Here is a 23345-nt window from a genome sequence, read left to right on the forward strand (position 1 = left end):
ACACGAGGTACTATGGCGTAAACTACAGACTCGCACTTTTCTATCTCCTGTCTTACGTCACAAAATTCACCCGGGAATATACCCTACTTCAGCCTGCAAGTTTTGTTCTGGTAGCAGAGCGGACCTTAACCACATTATGTGGCAATGCAAGAACCACTCCCCTCCCCCTACACCTATGTAGAGTCTTAAGTTGTAGGGAGCTGTGGGAGGCTGCTAAGTGCAGCTACAACCCCGAACTTCAAGAAGCTATCCTGATGTGGGCTGAGGTGGCAGAGGAGGCCTACCGCGAGTAGGATAACCTCCCTCGCCTTCTTCCTGCACCTCATTTCCCTTTAAGATGAGATAAATAAAGTTGTCTCTCTATCTCTCAAGAGTGTAACGCGACTCCGAGGCGCCCCGCATTGGACTTTGCACCCACCAATCACGCCTTGAGCGTCGAGCAACGCAGCGTTTGGCGCAGCAACGAAACTTGCGCCTGAGCAAGCGGAACGAACCAAAGAACTCGGTGTCTCGGAGCGAGAAACGATCTACGCGAGCCAAACGTCGTGATCGGCATATACAGCCGGGCCGCGACGCGCCATGAAGGCGGACGCGATCATGGGGCTGACGCCTCGATGGGATCGTACTCTATCTCGCTTGGGGGCATCACGCAGACGCATGACTCCTCGCCAGCTTCACTGCACACATCGCAGGGGACGCTTTCCCACCACACACGCTACGGCGCAACGATCACGTCAGAGGCGACCCACATCGGACGCTGCACCGAGGAATCGCGCTGTGAGCGAAAAGAGGAGCCGCGTCGCCTAAACCAAAGCCACTAGGCGGCTTTGCCTAAACACGAGGGTTCGAGTGACGCATGCTGGAAGTTGAAAGGGGAAAGAGCGAGAACACTTATTAAACGCAGGGTATTGGGGCATCCTCGCACCGGTCCCCGCACGGCCCCAATGCGCTCAAACGAGACGAAGGGAGTCTTCTGTGTTTGCCGCAAGATGGCTCTGCGTGTGCGCCAAGCGCAGAAGAAATGTAGCGGAAACGTACTTCGCTACTCGTGTAATTGCGACTTCTGTAATTTCCATACTCATAATTACCGATATACACCGCAGTATAACTTTCTACGGCTGGTTTCTAAGGCAATACCGCATTCACTAGAGGCGCTTTCGTCACGCTTCGAACCATCGAACGCATGGCTGAATGGTAGCGTCTCCTTCTCACACTCCGGAGACCCTGGTTCGTATCCCACCCAGCCCATCTTGCAAGTTGTTTTTATTTATGAATTGCCTTCCGCCATTTTTCACTCAAGGCCAACGCCGCCGACGCCGACGACACCGGCTTTTCTGCGACACGAGCTCCTTAACGCTGTCGCGTGAATACGCGTCCTACCACCCATAGCACGGCCAGCAAGGAACTGACGATAATGGTGCCAGCTAATGTTATTTAATTATGGGGTTTTACGTGCCAAAACCACTTTCTGATTACGAGGCACGCCGTAGTGGAGGACTCCGGAAATTTCGACCACCTGGGCTTCTTTAACGTGCACCTAAATCTAAGTACACGGATGTTTTCAGCATTTCGGCCCCATCGAAATGCGGCCGCCGTGGCCGGGATTCGATCCCGCGACCTCGTGCTCAGCAGCCTAACACCACAGCCACCGAGCAACCACGGCGGGTGCCAGGTAATGTTGACTTCACTATAAAGAGGCCACACATAATGTCGGACTATAAAGGCACCTTTATCGTTTATCGGAGCGCAGGCGAGCATCGCTCGAGGCCGGGTGCGTCGGAGTACTGTCGATTTCTTGGTACACGCGAACCTCTTCTACGCACGCAGAAAAAAAAGGACACATAGCGATATACAGAATCGCCGTAACACGTCAAAGCCCACACTTATTTGAAAGAAGAAAATTCCAAGGTGTCCTTAGCTACTGCCTAAAAGACGCGAAGACCAAAGCCTTGTAAAGCCCACTCTAATAATCGTTAATCCGTCCTAATCTACCTCAATATCCTCAAATTCACCTTATTCCTTCATCGACCTTAAGGCACCATAATCCACCCTAATCCGCTTTCATCTTCATTCATCTATTTAATCCACCTTAATCTTCCTTCATCCGCGTTAATCGACCTTAATCCACCCTAATCTACCTTATTCCTCCTCAATGCAGATTAATCGACTTTATTCTATCTTAGTGCACCCTAATTCACTTTAATCCAATTACTAATCAGTGGTTAATTTGCCAATCATTTTTCATCTGTTATACACGACTGGACATGCTTTGGTAAGCTTCTGGCTTTCTTTGGGTCACGTGACATTTTCTGTAGCTCACAACACGACCTTAAAACATATGGTATCTTCGACTGGTCGCTTTCATCCCCCCGAAACAGAGACAGGCAGATCCGGCGTTACCCGAACTCAAAAGTAAATGTGCAGCGCGCAAGCCAAACCTGTGTCTCGCTCTCGGAGTAACAAATGGCAGATGCGAAACCACGTGACTACTGCCAACGTCCGACGATCACAAAGCTCCCAGCGCGGTCGGTAAAAGCGGCGGACGCGCCGCTGGGACGAGCGTTCGTCGAGACACCCCAAGCAATGGCCAAGGTTGCCTAGGTTACGGTGGACCGTCGCCGATAGCGGTGACGCTATGCTGCTATGACGTTGAGGGAAACGCTCTCAATATTGGACGACTGCTCGGAGAACAAGGCTCGGAGCACTCTCCGATCACCATCGACGCGGAGTCACTGAGACCCTCCTGAGCGCAAAAATCTCGGCCCTCTCTGCAGTGGGGGTAGCCATCTCCTTCCACTGGCTGCCTTCCCACGTAGGGATCGCTGGAAACGAGGAGGCGGATGTCCTTGCTAAGGCCGCCCACCACCCGACCGTTCCACTCACCAGAGCAGTCGCAGCATCGGACTTCTCCAGGCAGAGACTCAAACAGCTGCTCACATCCAGCCATCCGGATAGCAGGGTAGCTACCAACCGCGCCCCAAAACTCCTCCCTGAGAACGGCCTCTCGCGACGGGACCGTTCCACACTCCTTCGTCTACGCACGGGCTCCGTGTGGACGGCAGCTAGGCTCCATGCCAAGGGACGCATCGCCTCGCCGGCCTGCAGAAGGTGCGGTGACGCCGAGACCCTCGAGCACCTACTCTGCACCTGTCCTGCATTAGCCCAGGAGCGCGCTCCTGTCACTGCCACCTACCGACGGTATGGACTCCCGGCTACCTCAGAGACACACCTGCTCTTCCCGGCCCGCTACCACCTCCCAGCACTGGCAAGCCTGCTTGAATATGTGTACTCAAACGGGCTCCTAGATCGCCAATAGACTTCGGCCTCGCACGGCCTCTGCCCGAGCGCCGGCCATCGCCCCTGGATGATGCTGACGTCTGCTGCCTGAAACCTACTCTCCCTTTCCCCCTCTATCCTCTCATTTTTCTTTCCCCGCCCCCTTCCCCATTACGCTGCGCCGTGCTCCCATATGGGCTGCAGAACTGAGCGTATTTTCCCTCTCCCAAATCACGAAGAATAAGAAGACTCAAAGCGTTCAAAGCTAAAAGGGAGCGAACTAGAAGAACCAGCCGAACGCAGGGCGCGCAAGCTCTATCAACCAGCCGAAGACCACGCATAGCTTAAACGGATCGTGTCCTTCTAAACGACGATATGGAGCACATACGCCTTCGTTAAAAGAAAAAAAACACTGCTTATGTGATCAGTGATCGAGCCTCACCTCGAAACTGCAACAGCAGACGTGTTAATTCTGACAGTGGCACCAAAGGATGTGTTGCTCCAGGGAACACGCCTATTGCAACACGTGCCGAAAGCTCATGTGTGTAATGAATTGAGTGAATCATCGTCGCTTATTAGAATGCGTTTGTGACGCCGAGCTCCGACAACCTCGTGCCCCAGTTGTAAGTTGTATCTTTCAAAGCTCCAATTAATGAATGTCAGAGTATTTCATTGAGGCCGGGAGTTCTAGCATATCGGTACGCGTGCGACAGTTGGCAGAATACCTGTATACCGGAGACGCACACGCGTGCAGCAGCGCCCAGGCAGTAATATGGTGACGCTGAGCTCAGTCAAGTGGCCAAAACAAAAAATTGCAATGACGGGCTCCGCGCTGCGTATTTACTTGCGAAAAAAGCATCGGGAGCCGCATAATCATGACTTCTAGTGATCTTTCTTTACTTTCCTTTGGCGACAATAACATACCATAAATTTCATTTCTCACGCTTTCTCGTTGAACAGACCGCGAAAAGCCATCCCTGTAGAAGTGCGGCTGCCGTCAACAATGACTCCTCCGGTGTCGCGGTACTCCGTAAACTTCACTACAATGTACGGACAGACTAAAATTTTATTGCACGTTATGGGACCAGACGGGTCACTATTTAGACGGGTCACATCCTGCTTTTATCGCCTTGGTTCTGCTGTCCGACAGTTTACGTATGGGACGGTGTTTTGTGTCCGCCTAGTCCTCACCGCACCCATAGTTGTCCTGAAGTGCCTGCCCTGTTGGTGCTGAATGGGCTGTCCACTTTCTCGGGTGCGGTGGCGACCCCTTCAACAAGCCTCGAGAAGCAGACGGCAAAGCGAATCGCTGCCGCTTTAGTAAGGCCTGAAGCACCTAGGGTGCGATCTTGTGAGGGTTGGAAAGCGAACTGTTGGCTTGTCCTCACGTGATTGATCACAATGTCGATTTCGTCAGCAGAAGTGCCATTTTGACCAATCGCGCGAAGCCAAGCGAACGGCTCGCTTTCCGAATCCTCATAAGATCGCACGCACAACCACTCAACGGCTCCTCACTTTTCTCCGGCCAGCTTCGATGGGCTTCTCAATACGTTGGCTAACCAGCCGCAGTCAAGCCAATGCGCTCTGACCACGCCGTCTTCGTGCCGTTTTGCGCGTCGCACGTGGTCATGGTCGAAACACATCGATGTCCCTGTAACAAGGCCCTTAAAAACTAGGTTACTTACATTGTACGCTGCGTCTTCCTCCTCAAGAAACTAAACTTCTCACATACAAAACCCTCGTTCGCCCCATCCTCGAATATCGCTGCGTTGCATGGTATCCATACACTGTGACGTCACAAAAACTAGAATCAGTGCAAAAAAAAAAAGCAGTGCGTTCTGTTTGTAGGGGATATGACAAAATTGACCTTATTGAAGTAATTGAATTTTTCGAAATTATATTGCGTCAGAAAATTCGTCAAGCACGACTTACACACAAGCAGCAGACACGATGGGTTCCGAATGTAATTTTAATGCACGAGAAAACACAATATTGTTGCACGGAAACTCAAAAACAAAACCGTTTTGCAGTGGTCGTTTCAGCTGTGCCTGAGTAGCCACAGCCGCTAGACGGTGCTACTTTTTTTGGGTAACCACGAACCAATTAAAAAAATTACAGGGTCTCTTAAGACCTCTCTTAAGAGGTGAACGGAGAAAGCCTACGCTTCTTTCTCTTATCGCTTGCATCTTTCTCGTCATTACTGCTCAATACTAGCATATTTAGTCATTTGTAAGCAATTGGGGTCATTACAAGCCGTCTTTAGACATCCTGGTGATATCATAGTCATTGGTAGTCATTACAAGTCATTTCAGTCACTATTAGTCATTTCTGTTAATTACTAAGTATACTTAGTCATATCTAATTGATTTTAGTTGTTACAAGATGTCGTTAGACGTGTCGACCATCTCGTAGTCACTTTCAGTCATTACAAGTCGTATTTAGTTATTATTAGTCAATACTGCTCAATAATAAGCATCTTTAGTCATTTGTAATCAATTGTGGTCATTACAAGCCGTCGTTAGACATATTGGTCATTTCGGAGTTATTAGGAATCATTACAAATAATAAACAGTCGGTATAAACCCTACAGCTAGAACCCTACAGCTAGAATAGAACTGGCAGAACTTTCTAAGTTAATCAACAAGCGTAAGACAGCGGACATCAGGAACTATAATATGGATAGAATTGAACAGGCTCTCAGGAACGGAGGAAGCCTAAAAACAGTGAAGAAGAAACTAGGAATAGGCAAGAATCAGATGTGTGCGTTAAGAGACAAAGCCGGCAATATCGTTACTAATATGGATGAGATAGTTCAAGTGGCTGAGGAGTTCTATAGAGATTTATACAGTACCAGTGGCACCCACGACGATAGTGGAAGAGAGAATAGCCTAGAGGAATTCGAAATCCCACAGGTAACGCCAGAAGAAGTAAAGAAAGCCTTAGGAGCTATGCAAAGGGGGAAGGCAGCCGGGGAGGATCAGGTAACAGCAGATTTGTTGAAGGATGGTGGTCAGATTGTTCTAGAGAAACTGGCCACCCTGTATACGCAATGCCTCATAACCTCGAGCGTACCGGAATCTTGGAAGAACGCTAACATAATCCTAATCCATAAGAAAGGGGACGCCAAAGACTTGAAAAATTATAGACCGATCAGCTTACTGTCCGTTGCCTACAAAGTATTTACTAAGGTAATCGCAAATAGAATCAGGAACACCTTAGACTTCTGTTAACCAAAGGACCAGGCAGGATTCCGTAAAGGCTACTCAACAATAGACCATATTCACACTATCAATCAAGTGAGAGAGAAATGTGCAGAATATAACCAACCGTTATATATAGCTTTCATTGATTACGAGAAAGCGTTTGATTCAGTCGAAACCTCAGCAGTCATGGAGGCATTACGGAATCAGGGTGTAGATGAGCCATATGTAAAGATACTGGAAGATATCTATAGCGGCTCCACAGCCACCGTAGTCCTCCACAAAGAAAGCAACAAAATCCCTATAAAGAAAGGCGTCAGACAGGGAGATACGATATCTCCAATGCTATTCACAGCATGTTTACAGGAGGTATTCAGAGGCCTGGAGTGGGAAAAATTGGGGATAAAAGTTGATGGAGAATACCTTAGCAACTTGCGATTCGCTGATGATATTGCCTTGCTTAGTAACTCAGGAGACCAATTGCAATGCATGCTCACTGACCTGGAGAGGCAAAGCAGAAGGTGGGTCTGAAAATTAATCTGCAGAAAACTAAAGTAATGTTTAACAGGCTCGGAAGAGAAGAGCAGTTTACGATAGGTAGCGAAGCACTGGAAGGGGTAAGGGACTACATCTACTTAGGGCAGGTAGTGACCACGGATCCGGATCATGAGACTGAAATAACCAGAAGAATAAGAATGGGCTCGGGTGCGTTTGGCAGGCATTCTCAAATCATGAACAGCAGGTTGCCACTATCCCTCAAAAGGAAAGTGTATAACAGCTGTGTGTTACCAGTACTCACATATGGGGCAGAAACCTGGAGACTTACGAAAAGGGTTCTGCTGAAATTGAGGACGACGCAACGAGCTATGGAAAGAAGAATGATGGGTGTGACGTTAAGGGATAAGAAAAGAGCAGATTGGGTGAGGCAACAAACGCGGGTAAACGACATCTTAGTTGAAATCAAGAAAAAGAAATGGGCATGGGCCGGACATGTAATGAGGAGGGAAGATAACCGATGGTCACTAAGGGTTACGGACTGGATTCCAAGGGAAGGGATGCGTAGCAGGGGGCGGCAGAAAGTTAGGTGGGCGGATGACATTAAGACGTTTGCAGGGACAACATGGCCACAATTAGTACATGACCGGGGTAGTTGGAGAAGTAGTTGGAGAAGTATGGGAGAGGCCTTTGCCCTGCAGTGGGCGTAACTAGGCTGATGATGATGATGATGATGAGTCATTACTCGTCATTATTAACATCTACCAATGTCTTATAACGCCATCATTCACTAACTGTCACTATTAATCATTTTTCATTCTTTCATCATAATCATCATCATCAGCCTGGCTACGCCCAGTGCAGAACAAAGGCCTCTCCCATACTTCTCCAACTACCCCGGTCATGTGCTAATTGTGGCCATGTTGTCCCTGCAAACTTCTGAATCTCAGCCGCCCACCTAACATTCTGCCGCCCCCTGCTACGCTTCCCTTCTCTTGGAATCCAGTCCGTAACCCTTAATGACCATCGGTTATCTTCCCTCCTCATTACATATCCTGCCCACGCCCATTTCTTTTTCTTGATTTCAACTAAGATGTCATTAACACGCGATAGTTCCCCCACCCAACCACCTCTTTTCTTATCCCTCAACGTTACACCCATCATTCTTCTTTCCATAGCTCTTTGCGTCGTCCTCAATTTAAGTAGAACGCTTTTCGTTAGCCTCCAGTTTTCTGCCCCGTAACTGCGTACTGGTAAGACACAGCTGTTACACACTTGTCTTTTGAGGGATAATGGCAACCTGCTGTTCATGATCTGAGAATGCCTGCCAAACGAACTCCACCCCGTTGTTATTCTTCTGATTATTTCAGTCTCATGATCCTGATCCGCGGTGACTACCTGCCCTAGGTAGATGTATTCCGTTACCACTTCCAGTGCCTCGCTACCTATCGTAAACTGCTGTTCTCTTCCGAGACTGTTAAACATTACTTTAGTTTTCTGCAGATAAATTTTTAGACCCACCCTCCAGCTTTGCCTCTTCAGGTCAGTGAGCATGCATTGCAATTGGTCCCCTGAGTTGCTAAGCAAGGCAATATCATCAGCGAATAGCAAGTTACTAATGTATTCTCCATTAACTCTTATCGTCAATTCTTCCCAATCCAGGTCTCTGAATAGCTCTTGTAAACACGCTGTGAATAGCATTGGAGAGATCATATATCTCCCTGCCAGGCGCCCTTCCTTATTGAGATTTTGTTACTTATTGATTTTGTTTTGTTGACGGTGGCTGTGGAGCCGCGATAGATATATTTCGGTATGTTTACATACGGCTCGTCTACACCCTGATTCCGTAATGTCTGCATGACTGCTTTGGTTTCGACTGAATCAACGCTTTCTCGTAATCAATGAAAGCTATATATAAGGGTTGGTTATATTCTGCACATTTCTCTATCACTTGATTGATAGTGTGAATATGGTCTATTGTTGAGTAGCCTTTACGGAATCCTGCCTGGTCCTTTGGTTGACAGAAGTCTAAGGTGTTCCTGATTCTATTTGCGATTACCTTAGTAAATACTTTGTAGGCAACGGACAGTAAGCTGATCGGTCTATAATTTTTCAAGTCTTTGGCGTCCCCTTTCTTATGGATTAGGATTATGTTAGCGTTCTTCCAAGATTCCGGTACGCTCGAGGTCATGAGGCATTGCGTATACAGGGTGGCCAGTTTCTCTAGAACAATCTGTCCACCATCGTTCAACAAATCTGCTGTTACCTCATCCTCCCCAGTTGCCTTACCCCTTTGCATAGCTCCCAAGGCTTTCTTTACTTCTTCCGGCGTTACTTGTGGGATGCCAAATTCCTCTAGACTATTCCCCGTTCCATTAGCGTCGTGGGTGCCACTGGTACTGTATAAATCTCATTAGAACTCCTCAGGCACTTGAACTATCTCATCCATATTAGTAATGACATTGTCGGCTTTGTCTCTTAAGGCATACATCTGATTCTTGCCTAGTCATAGATTCTTCTTCACTGCTTTTAGGCTTCCTCCGTTCCTGAGGGCACGTTCAACTATATCCATATTATACTTCCTTGTGTCAGCTGTGTTATGCTTGTTGCATAACTTGGAAAGTTCTGCCAGTTCTATTCTAGCTGTAGGGTTAGAGGCTTTCACACATTGCCTTTCTTAATCAGATCTTTCGTCTCCTGCGATAGCTTACTGGTTTCCTGTCTAACGAAGTTACTACCGACTTCTATTGCACACTCCTTAATGATGCCCATAAGATTGTCGTTCATTGCTTGAACACTAAGGTCCTCTTCCTGAGTTAAAACGGAATAGCTGTTCTGTAGCTTGATCCGGAATTCCTCTATTTTTCTCTTACCGCTAACTCATTGATCGGCTTCTTATGTACCAGTTTCTTCCGTTCCCTCCTCAAGACTAGGCTAATTCGAGTTCTTAGAATTCTATGGTCACTGCAGCGCACCTTACCGAGTACGTCCACGTCTTGTTTGATGTCAGGGTTAGCACAGAATATGAAGTCTATTTCATTTCTAGTCTCGCCATTCGTACTCCTCCAAGTCTGCTTTCGGCTATGCCACTTGCGAAAGAAGGTATTCATTATCCGCATATTGTTCCGTTCCTCAAACTCTATAATAATAACTCTCCCCTGCTATTTCTATTCCCACTGACTTGTCTCCAGCCTGCTTCTTGCCTACACTGGCATTGAAGTCACCGATAAGTATAGTGTATTTTGTTTTCACTGTACCCATCGCCGATTCCACGTGTTGATAGCAGTTTTCCACTTCCTAGTCATCATGACTGGATGTAGGGGCGTAGACCTGTACGACCTTCAATTTGTACCTCTTATTAATTTTCACAACAAGACCTGCCACCCTCTCGTTAATACTACAGAATTCCTGTATGTTACCAGCTATGTCTTTATTATTAAGGAATCTGACTCCTAGTTCCCGACTCTCCGCTAAGCCACGGTAGCACAGGACGTGCCCGCTTTTTAGCACTGTATACGCTTCTTTTGTCCTAACCTCACTGAGCCCTATTATATCCCATTTACTGCCCGTTAATTCCTCCAATAGCACTGCTAGCCTCGCCTCACTAGATAACGTTCTAGCGTTAAACGTTGCCAGGTTCAGTTTCATTCTTTTTTCTGTCTTTAATCTGTCTTCATATGCCGCGATGACGCTTCGGCGGACACTCCAGCGGTCAAGTCTGCTGACACAAATTCCACCATGAGCCTAGTAAGGCTTTCACCTTTAAAAAAATTCTTCAGATCCAACACACAGTGGGAAAACCTTAAAGGCAGCTGGCTATCCAGCTCGATCTGGGTTTCTTTGAAGAGCAAGCATGCTTCATCGGATTCGACTGGGCGTCGCCTTCCCTCGACGCTATGCACCGGCGTCGGCCATGCAGACAGCCCGAACTGTGAACGCTGTCAAGTGCCTGAGACTCTCAAACGTGCGACTGCGCTCTGTGCGCATCACAGCTTAGGACGTTAGCTCCTGTGTTAGCATGACATTGGAAGGCAAAGATTTACTAAAAATACTGTTGTGTCTACATTGTGGGACCCTACGTTCGCATCAACAGCTACAAGGGCTGCTCTGCACTACTTAAAGATCACCGGACTTGACACAAGGCTTCAAGAAAAACCACTGTGTTAGTGTGCATATGCATCCCTTCTTCCTGTCCTCATCATCATCCTTCATCCCTCTTTTTAGTCGTCGCCTTTTCTTTTTCCCCGTGCAGAGTAGCAGGCCAGAGCATGCTAGCTACGGCCGACATCTGGGTTTTTCTAATAAATTATCTCTCTTTCTCTTTCCAGAAAGTTACCAGATGGACCACGGGCTTGTGTAAAAGAAGCAGTTATATTTGACGGGAGCCTGTGCTAACGACAGAAATTCTTTTTTTTTTTTAATCCTGGAAGTAACCATACAACCTTGACCGAGTCTGAAGGCGGTACGATGTCTCGCCGCGTCCTTGTAGCGTTCTGCTACTAGTAAAGGACTCGAGAACGTGGGCCGATCCCGAAGGCGGGGGTCCAGTTTAACACAACTTCGTAAAGCGTTGGCGGCCACGAGGCGAGAATGCGACACACTGACACGTTCGCTGCTCGTGACGCAATGAGTAAAATTATTAATTCTATTGATTGAATGGTAGCAGGTGCGCACACAAGTGCTCTAGGTCGTGCTATGTGGGACAGGACGTATACTTGGCAGTCACATCGAAGAAGTGTAATGCAGTTGAATGACTTTACAAAGGACGTGTTTGGGGCCTCCGAAATCATTCCGCACAGCTCACAAAAGAGCCGGGACAGAGTTATTCCTTCGTTATACAGGTCATTCTGTTCCACAGGCGTTCGATGTAGGGGTGCTCGACTGCAGTTGGCGTGGGTATGAGAGAAGCATGTGTGCGGTTTGAACATCGGGCTGCTTTGCCTGTCGCCTGAGGGTTTCGATTCCACCACGAATAGACGACAAGTTTGTTCACTCGTAGGCACGCGTGCAACTGTGGTATGAACGTAGAGTACAATTGAACGAATCGCAACTGCAATGCATCGTACAAAACATGAACAAAAGAAATCAGCAAACAAAACAGTAAATTTTGTCTGCTTCCCACCGCTTTTCCCACACTCTAAACGCATATCACGACATGCGAGGGATCACAGTACGCAGACCGCTATTGGAGCCAAACAAAACACGCGCAAACCTACATGTTATCGCTCGTGACCATTGTAGTCACTCTGGTAATCTTTCTACGGCTCTGACAAATACTCCGTCATTGCATGATTAATGTGAAAATCAGAGCACTCTTCTGGAACGGCTTCTGCGGCAACGGAAGCCTCTTAGCTCAATATCTCCCATGCAAAGGCCTTAAAGAGCACAAATGCGATGTTTAAGGTCCTATTGGCGTGAACATGTTTTTTGAGAGCCGAACAAAAAAATCAGTGCCATTCCACTCTCTGAAGGTCTCTTCCCAGTTGCACGATCGTCTCTTCACAGTTGCACGAGTCATAGATCGGTGTGTCGGACATTCCAATAAGGAATAAGTAGGCTTTCGTAAAACACACCCCTAACCAGAGGCGGCACAGTAAAGTTGGATCACGGCGGGAGAAGTTTGATGGAATCTGCAGCTTGAGTGCAGGATTCAGCTGGTGGAGACGGCAGTCGGAGAAAATTAGGGTGTTCCACAGAGTTTCAGCCTCAGTTTGAGCAAGTAAACGAAGCCTCCTCGCAGTATCTGCCCTTGATAAGAGTATAGGAATTGAGTGTCAGGGTTTCTTTAAGGCCTGACCGGGCGGAATCATCAGCAAAGTCATCTCCGACGATGCCATAGTGCCCCGGAAGCCGTTGGAAGATCATGTTATGCCCTTGTGAGGGGTTTATGGAGAACCTCTCTGGTCTCAAACACCATTTGTTCATGGACAGACTTCTGCAGACTCTGAAGGGCTGCCTTGCAGTTACAAAAAATGACCCACTTTCGAGGTTCGGCTAGTGCGATGTAATTAACAGCAGCACGTAGTGCGGCTGGTTCTGTTATCGTAGGGGTCTTTATATGGGACTCTTTGAAAGTAATTGTGATTTGTGAGGCCGGTATGATAACAGCGGCTGGGGAGCTGGTGGCTGAGAGATCCATCGGTGTAAATGTGCGTTCTTTGTTCATATGCCTCGTTCGGTAATGACAGTGTCAACTGACGTCTAGGTGGGAATCAAACCCGTGCCTCCGGGGTGCGAGGCGAGCACTCTTCCCCAATGCCGCGGAGGCTACACGGATCTCGTTGACTAAAGGTGTACCTAGTGCATCCATCATTGCACGTGTCACGTCGCAGCCACCGCGCCGATCAAAGGTGTACCCTACTAAGTGCGTCATTGGACACGTGACGGCGCAGTCATTGGGGAGGAGGGGGCAGCACGTCATGCGTGTATAAAATGACTGAATAAATAAAAATAATACCGTGCCGCCTCACTTCGCGAACGCGGGTTGTGTGCAAGCGTATGGGTTCTAGCTACTTTTTGTGCATTGCGCGTAGAATGTTTACACTGTGACAAACCGCTTAGCACGTTCCACGAGAGTCACCTGGGCACGCCAAGCCCACGTCTTTTGCCACACTTGTTCAGCTCGTTCCTGGCTCTTGACGACGACTTCGGGGTAGGTCGAACTGTGCTCGCCCTGTCACCGCTTGCGTCGCTTCTCCGTCCTTCTCGCTCGACGATAGACCGCTCGACCACGAGGCCAACCCGGTACGTCCATACCGCACACAGAACCCCTGGCAACTGCCAGAGCAGGTCAACCCAGCACGCCTCCGCCTACCCTCCTGCTCCACGGTGCTTCGCCTCCTTTCTCCTTCCCCACCTCGCTCAATACCACCTGGAGGACAGCTTAGTGTCGTTGCTTTACCGAGACAATGCAAATAAGAGAATCCGCGAGCATTCACAACGCGCCCCACGGCGTCACCGCTCAAATGGGAAAGGCGCGAACGCGGTTGCGGACGCTACATTGATCTTGACGGTACGATGCCTCGCGTGGCACAGGGAAATCGCATGCTGCTACACATGTAAAGAACACATGGCGCGATCATGCACAGCGAGCCCCGCGACGTCGAACCTCAATCTGAAAGGCCACGAACGATGTCCCGGACGTTATATTGCATTAATAGGCAGTTTCAGTTGGCCGTCCGCAACCACCCACGTGCGCAGGGCACGAGGTTGTGCGTGCGTAGCGTAATGCGCACGCACGTTGCGGCAATAGTTGGCCGGACGGAAAAGCTGCCATGGGCATTGCTGACCTGCACGCGTAGGAAGCAGTCTTGTGCTACTCAGCGCCGCCATATGCCACCTTCTGAAACTGTGTAGCCAATATCAGCCGCCACGAAGTCAAACCACAAGCCGGAGTCATACAACTTCGGCAAGAGCTATATCGAAAAACGCGCTCTCGTGGACACGCGAGATCGTCCCGCAAAGGCCGCTGAGGCCGCTGCGCAGCTTTTGAAAAGCTGCAGGCGCACGCAAGATACCCTGCGTGCTCCTGCGTTCTGCGCATGCGCACTGACGCCTCCGCGGGTTTGCTGCGTGCGAAGAGCTACTGCGGACGCCCAACTAAAGCTTTGTAATGTCCAATGCAACGCTGCTGAGCGGCCAATCGCGCTCCGAATTCCTCGCGGGCAAGCAAGCGCGTCAAGATGCCTGGCACGTTTGTATTTGGCCTTATCCAGGCGCAGCTAGAACGCAGGTCACAGCTGGGGCGTGAAAAACTGATTTCATCAAAGGGTCTATAAGGCTTTTGCGTAAGTAGTTTCAAGTGTCTCGGTCGAAGTTTTGCAGAGAACATTTATATGCAGCGTAGAAAGACATTTTATAGAAGACCCCCGGAATAACATTTCAAGCAGAGTGTTTGGAACCATCACTAATTGCAGGACGTGTGATACCACCTTGTATTACCAACATAGTTTCTCAAGGTGCCTACGTAGATTAGTTTATATTATGTTTCTAAATTTTATTATTTTACAAAATTAGCTTATGTGACGCAACGCAGTTACACACAGAGCATAAACGTTTTATCTAATTTAGCCTTGAAAAAAGACATGTACCGTTTATTGCTTTTACAAAAACTGTACATTATAATAAATGTCAGGCGCCACTACCAGAAACCACCGTCGAATCGCTACGGTTTTATTTGATCAATTATATAGGCACGCCAGGCGCATTTCTCCCGTCACCGTCGGTCTCGCCGTGAGGTTCTGCATGAGTGAAAGCGTGTGAGGGTCAGCAGGCGAACGCGGTTCAATCTTGCGTGCGCGAGCGAGGAACGCGGACCGACTGGGTGCGCTTTCCTGTAGGGCGCGAGGCAGGGGGAGGGGGGTGAGGGCTCAGGCGAGGGAGAAGGGAAGTTCTTATCCGGCGGCTGCTAGGGTGCCTCGATGTCCTCCTCACCCGCCGTTTTGTACAGAGTGGAGACAACCGCGGCGCATACTACGGCGTTGGCCACGCGAATCGCGGACGCCATAGTAGACACCTTTGGCGGACAGCGTATGGACGCGTTGCCGGCTCTCGTGTGTCTTGAAAGCGGTCAGCGACGCGCGGGCCTCTTATTCAATGCCATCTGCGATGTATTGCAGCGTGCGCGTGGCGCCGTTAGCTTCATATGTGCTGTGCTTTCGATGTTTCGTACGTGTTGAAGCAACATAGGCATGAAGGTCAATTCGCTTGCTGCTGCCACAAATTCTCACTCCAGAGCTTTGGCAGCGAGTTTCCGCGCTCATCTCGCGAAATGTGTTCATCTTTACCTGTGCACGCGTGACACAGTGCTGGTTGAGTAAGGTAAAACACGTTGGCGGGCTAGTTGTTCTGAATGCATAATAGAATGTGTACGCGCAACTGAACAAGGACGTAGAAAGAAACAGACACACAAAGACAGCGCTGTCTCTGTGTGTCTGTTTCTTCCTATGTGCTTGTTCAGTTGCGCTTACACATTCTGTCATTGTTAATTTAGTTTGTAAGGGAATGTTTACCAGCTTATACGACCGCTATCCACTAATTAGCTATCCTAATCGGTGCTTCGCCTTTCGGGCCAAACTGCGAATTTTTTTTTATTTCCCCACTTTGTAGGTATGCATCGGGCGAAAACTGTGGGCCAGCTTCGTAGGCAGAATAGTCTAACACAGCATCTCGAAAAGCTAACTGTCACGATGACAAATTGTGAGAGACTGCCGTGATACGCACACCCAAGGCTTTTCAACGAGTGACTTTGTCAGGAGAAAAGCATATATAAAATCGTGCGCAAATGGTTAGACCATTTGGCAGCTATGCTACCAGCGACAGGCTCGACCCCACCATCGGTCATGCGTTACTCTATATAAGCAATACAGGCTGCAGGTTTGGCCAAACTTGGAGATATCTAACTGGAGCAATGTTGAGCGTGCATGGGTGTCTCGTTTCGTGCCCGAATTTGCAGGTTGGCTAAAGATACGAGGTACAGACAATTAAGAGTGCAAGGTCGCACCTGTGACACATGCGTGTGCATCAAGTCGGGTCGTCACATTCATCTCATTGACTGTATTAGCTCACATACTTCGAAAATTAGCGGTGCTCAGTCGTGGATTACTGTTTTAGATACTCGTTTTCGTTTTTTTAGTATAATTGCGAGAGAAATTTGCAATTCTACTGATTCCAGGAGGCTTCAAGCAAGGACCACTGCTACTGCGCTCTTCTAGTATCGACAGCTCCTGCTGGTTACTTGCCTGAAGGTTAGAAAGGTGGGTGTTTGAAGAGTTGGCGCTGCAATTCTGAATGAATATCAGTGCGAAACAGAAAGCGCTAGAACACGTGCGCTGTGTTAAGGGCATGTGTATATACTGTCCCTTTCTTGTTTCGCGCTGATAATTATTCGCGGAGGCTAGAAGGCGTGATCATGAATGAAGCACGCGAACATGAATGCAGTGACGCGAGGAAAGAGAAAAAAAAGAGATCTTAACCAGGACAAAGGGTTCAGCGGGAGTGCTCACTACATGAAAAAGAAGTTTAACTTACGGCCAAAAGGTGAAGCACCGATTGCGATAGCTGTAGGAAGTAAGGATAGCAGGTTTAACAGACGTATAAACTTATAAACATTCGCATACGAACTAAATTAAGAATGCTAGAATGTGTAAGCATGACTTAACGAGGACGTAGGAAGAGTCAGACCCACAGAGACAGCACTGGCCTCGTGTGTCTGTTTATTCTACGCGCTTGTTCAGTCGCGCTTACACATTCTATCATGGATTGAAACCAACTATCCCGCCGGCCTGTTTTAACTTACTCTACCACCACTGCGTCACGCGCACAAAGGTAAACATGAGCACATCTCGTTCGATGAACGCGCAAGCTCGCTGTCAAATCGCTAGAGTGAGGAGTCGCTCCAGCAGCAAGCGAATTGACCTTCTTGCATCTCTCGTTTCAACGCGAACGAAAGATAGAAAGCACAACGCATGCGAAGCTACCGGCACTACGCGCCCACTGCAAACATCGCAGAACGCCTTGAAGATGAGGCCCCCGCGAGCGCACACGTTGGCCGCGTCGCAAATTGCTTTCAAGACACGAGTGCCGGCAACGCGTGGCTATACGGCGTCTGCCAAAGGGGTCTATTACGGCGTCCGCCATTCGCGTGTCCAACGCCGTAGTAGAAGCCGGGGAGTGAAGGCCACACGTTGGCCGCGTCGCAAATTGCTTTCAAGACACGAGCGTCGGCAACGCCTGGCTATACGGCGTCTGCCAAAGGGGTCTACTACGGCGTCCGCCATTCGCGTGCCCAACGCCGTAGTAGAAGCCGGGGAGTGAAGGCTGTTTCACATGCTCCGACTGGAACGACGGAAATCGGTGCAGTCGCACGCGTCGCAATGCGATTTTTAGAGGGCCCATTTCACGTGATTGCGATTTCAACAATGCGACTGGTGCGACGCCCAGGGTTGCTTACTGCCAGGTTTTGTGGCAGACGATGCATAATTCATTTATTGTAATGAATAAAACGTTTACATTATAACATTATTGACTTTTATTGATTAGGAGCAAATAATTTACGCGTTTAGTAAGCTTAAAACGTGTTGGTTAAGATTTGCTTTTGAGGGCGCAACGGCGGTCTCTGAAGTTCAGTGCGACATGGCGCATGCAAACAGCTGTGCGCAGGTGGTTCAGCGCTGTGTGTTGTCTCATCTGGCTTCTATGACCGTTTCGTTCAACCTGCGCTACAACAATCCACAAGATGACCTATCGACATGTTCAAATAGATACCCTCACCACATATGCAATATTCGGAATTCGGCTGCCACGAAGTCGTCGCGTCAGCCCAACAAGATCCTCGCGCTACCCGTGCTCGGCGTCAGCTTCTGGAGAAATAATGTGTGTACATTGCTCGTGATTGCGCATATGCGGTACTTCCTTCTAGCCATGTTCTTGAGTCAAACGCAACAACAAGCACCAGCCCGAAAGCCTGCGTGTGCCCCTGAACGAACCCCAAATGATATGTGTGGTTACTGGACGTGGAATGAAAATTGTGTTGGGAAATTCAACCTTAGCGCTTGCCTGGGTCGTCCATCGCCATGCGTGCGCTGTGAATATATATATGGCAGTCTTCTCTAAATATTTCTAGAGGCGCGAAAACCGAAGCATCAAATGGTTTGAGCAGTTACCGTCACTTTTGTAGAAACCTGTTCATTGTAACATAGCATTCTAAAAGACACGCTTCTCGTCCACTTTGTTGTGCTGTGCCTCGCGCTGGTAGTATGCTTGGAACTTTCAACGAGAAGACCATATCAATACGCGCTATCCATAATGCAGGATCGTAGGCCCACGGCAGGCGCACTTGCCGTAGAATTTTTCAGCTTTGTGCTCAGCCTCGCACGCCGCTCACGGTTAGCCTGTTTTGTGGAAATAATAGTAATTATTATTATATTATTGTTATTAATTATTATTGTTTCTTCACTGTATTTTATAGCAATCATCCGAATTTCTTAAGCTAGTCATGCATTTAACCTATATTAGATCAACAATGTTACATGCTTATGGGAGTCATTTAAAGCTAGATTGCTCAGCCAGTGAAAGTAGAAATGAAAGTCTCAATGTTTATTCCAATTTGATATTCCTAAACAGATAATATTGGCAGAACTTTATGCCTGCTTGCATTTCCTGCAATTCAATGTTCAGAGCTGGAAAAACTGATTCCTTTTCTTGCTGTCGAAAGGCTGCTTCAATGTCCATAGCAAGCTATAATTATTCATTTCGAAAGTGTTAAGCAATGAATATATATTTTAAGCTTATCAATGCCTTTTTGTTCCACAAACACACTTCAGTTTTCTTTCACCCTCTCATTGACAGCCATGGAATGAAAGTGTGTTCACTTTCGTAAGTATGAGGATGCAAACATTCTGGAATTTGTCCTGAGCATTTGTCTGAATCCTATAGTGTCCATGTTTGTATCAAGTTCTGGTGTTGCAATCGCAGTGATCTACGCATGTCTTTATATTGCAACGAGCGAATTTATTTAACTTTGTTTTCAAATGCACGATGTGGCCATGCAGTAACGACCACATTAATAAGCAAGAAAAAGCTACAGGTTCAGTTCACGTGCTAGAAACTAGGCGAAGTAAAGTTTTTGTCAAGCGGTCAATGAAATGCTGTTAAAGTAACTGCGATATATACAATTGGTCTTGTGTTCAACAATCCAACATGTCAGCTTTTTCAACGTTTCCTTCTGCAGGGCATAGGTGAAAACCTTAATATCGTGTAATGTATATGCACTACACTGTTCACAAACTATACCGAAATGCAAACAACAGTTAATGTAGATGCAAAATGCGAGACATCGACACAGTGAAGTTTGTTGAGCAAGGAATGGTGCGAGGTGTATGCAGATGAATGAATGGCATTTGCTTATGTACTTATTTATTTATATACCTCGCAGCCTGCATCGTTGGAATATTAGGTGAGGGGGAATAAAAAGTAGTTACAAAAAAGGGCACAACATTAAGAAAAAATCAGCAAAAAAGCAGCACCAATACAATACACCAACTAGCCCAACGTGTTTTACTGGCACAACACTATACAATACTTAACAACTATTAACAGAGAAAAATTACTGCCCATGTACCCTGTACAGATAGTAAACCAGCGAAGAAGAATTGTGCGGCCCCGATGTTTATCACTAGTCTTAACTTGTCTATCTTGTCTTAACCCCGTCCCCCTCTGTGTCCCTTTCCTGCAATAATACGTAGATAAATGTACATGTTTTTAAATGCATAAGCACTTCTATGTCTGACCAACAAGAAATTTCGCCGTCCATCATGTAAGACAAATGCAATGGCTCATACCCCTACACTAGGGTGTTTGTGATCGGACCACGAGTGTTTCGCCTCGGCATATACAGCTTCTCTGTAAAAATAATGAACACCTTTCTGCTAGAGACCAAGGCGATCATGAGCTGTATTAACAAATGAAAGTTTATTGAACATGCCGAGTAAATGCTGGTTGACAAGCAATAAATCGAATTTACACAAAAAGCAGAAGCAAAATCTGACGTGTGTCCATACAGATCCCAACAGGAAACATATCCATCTCTGAAAGTGTAACAGAGGCCATGCTGACACAAGATTCTCCCAGTGTCTTTAGGTCTACAGCTTCCGTAGTTTCTCTAGGCTGTCGATCTCCACAGAATCCTACCTTCTTCCTCTACATTGCATCCTGGACATCTGAGCGTGCATTGTAGTGGAAGAAGCTATCATTCTGTGCAGATCGGCTGCCTAGAGGAATTACGGAACCTGTAGATATAAAATGCTGGGTGTATCTTTCCGGCCTGGCCTCCGTTAGAAATGGATGCATTTCCTGTCAGGAAACACACATTAATTTTTTATTCTCCTTTTTGTGTTGCATTTCTTCCTGTAGCATTTTTATTTATGTTTGGCCGCATCAAGCTCCAATTTATATCTAGCCTATATATTCTTACATGCAATGTCTGCGTTACCCAAGAATATATTGCTTCAATACTCCTTTCGTGCTGTCTTTTTTAACAGCGGCGCTGTTTCAAGTCGAGCCTTCGCCGACCATTTTCTGGTGCCACGCAGGGGAGCAGGTTCCCCAACCCACCGCAAGAGGGCGCGCTGCGGGTAGGACCGAGATATAAGCGAGATATAAGAAGGAAGGGGAGGCATGTGCTTGCTGATGGAACATAAATTTTATTAGAATGTGAAGACGTCCGCCCAGCGGTCGATTTAGGCACCACTGGTCTCCTTGAAGCCCTTGGGTTCAGCGAGAGCAGTGGAAAAGCAAACATGTCCGCTATAGGGATTAGTAAGAGGCGATTTTAGGACTGGTGGATGAAAAGTAGGGAAAAGATAAAAAAAAAGGAGACGTACAAAAGTAAAGTTCGCAATAGGGGATCAGAAAATTTGGTTGTGGTAGTTCATTGTGTTTTTTTTTTCTTGTTTAACCTCGGTAGGACATTAGGCCGTATAATAGCAAGAGCTTGGTGGCGCAACCCACCGCCCCGTTCCAATAGGGACGCTCATAACATCTATCCATCCTTCCTGGGCCCCGCCGACATTTGAGCGGACCAAGGAGAGGGCGCGCCCAGGCGGCGGGTGCAGGAGAGTGGTATAGCAGGAGGTAAAACATATTTATTAATAATATTTGAATGGCGAGAGCAGTGTGGGGGGAACCCTCAGTCCAGGGTCCCTAAGATGATTCCGGCGATGTTTCGAGCCCGTTGTATCACAGCTCGGGGGACCTCGGGAGGTCCGTCGCGGAGGGCATCGTCCCACAGCTCTTTGTTGCGTATAGGGGGTAAAGGAGAGTTGGCAAGGGAGGAAAGAGGTTTGCAGTGCACTCAATCGTGATGTGGTAGATTGTGGGCGAGCTGCCACAGCCAGGGCAACGATCTGCATAACAGTGTGGGTAGAATTTATTGAGAGTGTTGCGTTTCGCCTGCGACACGTGGTTTTGCCGGCGCGACTGCGGCGGGGCGGCAGACATTTTGGCCCGATCGTCGTCGCCGCAACACTCATCGCCAGGTGTTTCCAGGCGCGTCTGCGGCGATGCGACCGCCTAGGGATCCTCCTCGCATTCCAGTTATTGGGCCCGAAACAGGCGATGCCAAAGCAGGGATCTCGTTCCAGTCATTGTGCCCGAAATAGGCGATGCCAAAGCAGGGATCTCATTCCAGTTATTGGGCCCGAAACAGGCGATGCCAAAGCAAGGATCTCGTTCCAGTCATTGTGCCCGAAACAGGCGATGCCAAAGCAGGGACCAGCCTCTCATTACAGTCATTGTGTCCGACCGGCAGCGCCACGACAGGGTGCTACGAGATCGTGCGCAGCGCCACGACAGAGTGCTACGAGATCGTGCGCAGCGCCACGACAGGGTGCTACGAGATCGTGCGCAGCGCCACGACAGAGTGCTACGAGATCGTGCGCAGCGCCACGACAGGGTGCTACGAGATCGTGCGCAGCGCCACGACAGGGTGCTACGAGATCGTGCGCAGCGCCACGACAGTGTGCGTCACCATTAGCCCATTGTACATTCACGTGCTCGTCTTTTGAGGGGTTCCTTCTTGCCCTCAACTGCGAGAGTATAAAAACAGCTGCCCCCGGACGCCAAAAAGGAGGGCTCCGATTTCTTCTGTTGAGTGAAGTGCTCTCCCGTCTCTCTACTTCGGTCAAACCTGACCACCAACTCTTTGCGATGTTAAAATAAACAAGTTGTTTCGTTGTTACCAGTCGACTCATGCTTTGCCGGGACCTTCGGATGCTTCCAGTTGTACCCCAGGCCGCCAGGCCAACGCTACCCTTGGGGCTTGCGACCCAGGTACAACCACGGGCGTCAGCGCCGAGTTCCCAACAGATCGTACCAGCAGCCGGATCCAAACATCTGGTTGCCAGCGGTGAGATCGCCTACGACTTCAAACAACTGTCTGCCAGCGGTGAGATCGCGACAACGGAGGCCAGCAGCAAAGAGATGCAGTTGACTGTATGCTGAGCAGCTCAACGACGATCCGGGAGCAGTGCAACGAGCCCTGTGTGACGACTGGTTGCCTGCAGCGGAACGACTGCGCGGAATTCCTGCCTGCGAGGTTTGGTGAGTGCGGGACTTTCTTCTTCTGAGCTTTGCCAGGCTTTTTGTTAGTGTCAGAAACAGAGCTGGTAATTGTGGTTGTCGTTGCTGCCGGGTTAGTTTGCGGCAAGACAATAGTAAGCAGTAGAGAAAGCAGCATTCAGAGCAGCCATGGATTTGAAGTCGTTGCGCAAACCGAAATTGTTGGAGCTTGCAAGAGAGTTGGGTCTGGATGTCTCAGACAAACTAAGAAAACCAGAACTGATAAAGGCTATTCTTGAGTTAGAGGCTGAGGATGAC

Source organism: Dermacentor variabilis, chromosome 3 (assembly GCF_050947875.1).
Source record: "Dermacentor variabilis isolate Ectoservices chromosome 3, ASM5094787v1, whole genome shotgun sequence".
In the NCBI taxonomy this organism is placed as follows: domain Eukaryota; kingdom Metazoa; phylum Arthropoda; class Arachnida; order Ixodida; family Ixodidae; genus Dermacentor; species Dermacentor variabilis.